The following is a 4467-nucleotide window of genomic DNA, read 5'->3' as shown; positions in this document are numbered from 1 at the left end:
GCTAGTTCCTGTAGGCCTGTGCAATGCACAGGTTCTCTCAGTGACTCTGCAATATGTGCAAGACAGGTCTGCCTCAAGCCTACCTATTCCCAAAAGCACAGATGCAAAAGGAAATCCAGGAATGCAAAGGAAAGAAAGAAAGAAAAAAAGACTCCTGTCCTGTAGAGCCATTTTGTTTGTGACTATGATGGATTGAAATATAATTTTAATTAATTTGTCTCTCGTCCCTCGTTAAGTTTCCAAATTGTCAGTTACTCTGCACACAACACCTTAACCTTGTCCTTTAAGAAGGAACTTACTCTGCAGACTGTCAGCTGATGAAGGCATCTCGCTGGGCGACAGGATTGGGATTTGATCATACTCTACTGAAGTATTTTGAGGGGCTATGATGTCTGGAATACAGGTACGGAAAGGAAAGACAGGCTGCTTTGTGGCTGGTACATATCCTTTGTTCAGGATGCTTTTGTATGGAGAACAATACTAACAGTAACAGGATCAAACCTCGCTCTAAACAAACAGAAATCCTCTCTCTCTCTCCCCATCTATGAACACTTCAAAATGCAGAAAGAACTGTCTCAGATCATTCATTTTCATGCTCCCAAGTAAACAACCCGTTCTGCTCGACATCCTCCCGGCACACAGCTGACGACTCCAAGCTGGTAGGGTACGTAGGTTTGCATAGCTAATGAGTAATTTCCTCTGCCAGGGAGCGACCAGAACAGCGGGTGGCGGACAGAGGAGCCTTTTGCAAGGCACACGTGCAGGGCGCTGCCCGTACAGCACACGGCAGGCTTTAGGGGCTGAGCTCTGCTGCTGAACACCATCGGTGGATTTGGAGCAGAATGATACATACACACTCAACAAGAATTCACCTTCCTCCCCTGAAGGGCAGATCACTGAAAAACTGTTTTTCCAGCCCGGCTACCTGCCTGAGGAGGAGGTCGCGCTCCTGCTGCTGCCCTGCACATGCAGGAGCCCGGCCGGGTGCACGCACGTGGGCCTGCAGCAGCGGGCAGAGGATGAGACAGCATTTTCCAGACCTAAAAGCCAACGGCAAACGAGTAGCTGCCCCCTTGCTGTGCAGATATCAACAAAATTGTCCTGTTCCTCTTCACAGACATCAAATGCATTCAATTATTCAGCCTGCTTCAGAGATTTGAAGCTGGGATAAACAAATCTGGAGCAACTCATTCTTGTTAAAAATAAATTCAGCTTCTCTTGTTTTTTTTAAACATTTTTCCCAAAGATCTTTTTTTTCTTTTTAAACTCTTAGATTCTGAATTTAAGGCCATAGTATTAATTTAAGAGCATTACAGAATTGTTCTAATATATTATAGCAGTGAATCTGGGAAGATACAAAAGAAACAAAAAATAGTCTGAATGTATTAATTGAAACATTTCAATTCTAAGGGCTCTTTTTTCCAGAGAAGCTGTCTGGCATGACCAGTGCATTTGCTTTCCAAGTGCACACAAGCCATTTCTCAAGCACGCTGCTTGGCGCTGCTTACCTTGTGCTCTCCACCTCCTGTCCAGCTCCGACATGGGCTCGGACTCCAAGCAAGCAGATGGGGGCCAAGATGAGAAACTGGATCTCACGTCTTCCACAAAGCACCCAGAAGTCAGCACTGTTATTTGGCACCTTGGTTATGGAGCTACAAAACACATATTGAGTTCTCAGGGCAGGCAACATGGAAGGGGGTAAAGAGCTATGCTTAGCATAAACAGCTGTAATTAACAGAAGGCAAGAGCAGTCATGGCAGTTAATTGGCAAGGTCACAGGGCGCATGGGTGCACCTGGTGTTAGTATTGTTATCAACTCCTTAAAGACTGAAGACCATTTGAAATAGTTCTCAGAAATACTGGGGAGAGAAGTATTTTCATGAATAAGGGCACGGGAAAAAAGCCACTAATGACTGGGAACCAAGAAGGAAGAAACAGCATCTCTCCTGTCAAATTATTTGCTAACATAGAGAGCAAATTTGTTTTTCTCTAGCTGTTCTGAGAGCTGCTAGAAACTTCTGAGAAGTATCAGGGCAGCTCCAAATGTCTCTGCACCACTATTACTATGTCACTTACTGACAGGCTTTCAAGCATACTCTTGGAGTAACATCTACTGCCAAATCATTTTCCAAATTAAATTTGAAATTTGATTTATCTCACCCATTTCTTCCATTCCAGCAGTGGCATACAGCTCTGTAAAATGCACCACGTTTCCAATAAGGTAAGTAATGGAACAGTCAATAGACATCTACTCATATTAGTTGGTGCACGCTTGTCTTTCTCATCTAGTAGGTGTCTCCTGGAGGAGACTGACCTCAGAAGGCAAAGAGCAAACTGTCATAGAAAATGACCTTGAGTGTCTATTTTCCCCTGGTTCCTTGCTGAAGCAACAGCTCAAGAAATAAAGTGATGTAGTGATGTGTCATGCTCCTGAACAGGTACTCCTCACACCTTTCTCCTCTGCAGATGTTAAACACGAGAACTTCCATCTCAGTCCACTAATATATTAACTGTTATGAACCAACAGTATATACTGAGTATGTTATTCAGGGACCCTAAACCAGGACAGTTAATAATTAGACAGAAATCTTAACTCGTGTTGTTTGGTAATGAGAGTGCTTTGAATAATTCTCACCTTCTGTATTCCTATCAGCATCCTGTGCTATGCCCGTCACGAGGAAAGAGACGTCAGTCCCTGGCATGCTCAATATTTTAACGTCTTTCATAACCGCTACCCAAAAGTCACGTTAAATTATTAACTTGCAAATGGCTGAGCAATCTGTGCCTCCCAACTGCTGCGCTGTGGGCAGCACCGCTGCAAAGACAGAGAGCGAGTTCCTGCACCTGCAGGAGGAGCAGATGTTTGAGCTGGGAGGATGGCAGAGCAACTCTGCCCCACTACTTGTGAGATACCACACCTGGGAAGAATAAAGATTTAATGGATGACTAAGTGGAACGGTGTATGCTGAAAGACAAGACTAAAGGGTTAGAAAATAGGTTGCAAATGGGATAACTTCATTATCTCCAGCACAAAATCACTTTTCCTCAAGCCATGATCATACAGCCATTCAGGTTTTAAGCCTGTTGTTTATTTTGCCTCATGCTTGTTTCAGTTCCTTCCCTATAAAGGGTCACCTTAGATAAACAAACACAATGCTCAGGTCCAGTTCCTTATAAGAAAGTCACATTTGCATGTGAAACACAGCACATAAAACAGTCACACATCAACATTAACTTGTATTAGCAGGATGTGCACAATTATGTAATAAAAGCAGCAGGAAGGAACAGAGGGAAGTTGCTTCTTTCAGTCTTAAGTCCAGAATCTGTGATTTCATCTCCCTGGAGGAGTGACTGCAATAGCAAGAGCAGGTTTTGTCCTTAGAAAGACCCAAATCTTTCCCTGCCTTCCCCTGTGACACTGCTGTGCCCTTGCCCTGCGGTGTCACAGCCACCAGTCAGAGAGGGCATCTCCATGTTTCTAGGTTCTTCCATTACACATACAGGAGGTGCAAGCAGGAATAGAGGGCTCCAGATCTAACCCGTGATAAGGAGATACAATCCCACAGTCTTTAATAACAAGATTTTCTAAAAACAGAGAGAGATTTTACCCTCAATTTTTCAGCTGACATTGGAATGACTCCAAAACCCCTTTACAGTTAATACTCACAGGACAGCCTGAACTTTGGGATGCACATCTCATCATTCAAACCAAGACATGATCCAGCAGTCCTGCACCAGAATCCCCACCTACTTTGTCAGGGAGCATAACCCTGTTTTAATTTTATTCTTAAAAAATGACTGAGTGCATCATGCTGCAAGACAGGGAGGAAAGAAATATACTCTGCTTTATGACAGCAACCAAACCTAAAAGCAGCACCATAAAGTGAAGCAAAACCAGTTAAAAAATCTACATCAATCTTCCACAGCCTTTTAAAAATTATTACTATTAGGATGAGGTGGCAGAGGTAGCTCCATATAGGAGCTCTTGGCAAATACTTTCTTGTGATATCGATTAAAAATGAACAAAGAAAAAAATTAGGCTTAAGATTTAGAGATGACAACTCCCCAAAAATTCCTAAAAATATTCAATAATCTTGACCCCTCTGAAGGTCTACTTGAAAATCTTAAAATTTGGTGGGAATAGAAGAAGATCCACAGAGTTATTTTGCAAAGTCACACAAAAATGGATGTCTGTTTTTTGCACCTACTGTAAGCATTCTGTCGCTAAAGCCAGGGTATTTCAGCCTTTACATTTGGGGAAAAAATGCAGATATTAGAGTAAGCAGGTCTGTGATATTTTCTGGCACAGTAACAGGAGCCTGTTACACCACTCAATATTTTCTTTCCTTTCTTTTCTCTTCCTTTCCTTTAAAGCTAACATCCTTTTCCTGTGCCTGAGGGAGAAGGCAAGTTGATAAAAGCTGAGTTCCTGTTCACAGATAAGTTTAGAAGGCAGCCAAACTCAGA

The sequence above is a fragment of the Anas acuta genome, chromosome 7 (genome assembly GCF_963932015.1).
Source record: "Anas acuta chromosome 7, bAnaAcu1.1, whole genome shotgun sequence".
NCBI lineage: Eukaryota > Metazoa > Chordata > Aves > Anseriformes > Anatidae > Anas > Anas acuta.
This window is presented reverse-complemented; position numbering follows the sequence as displayed.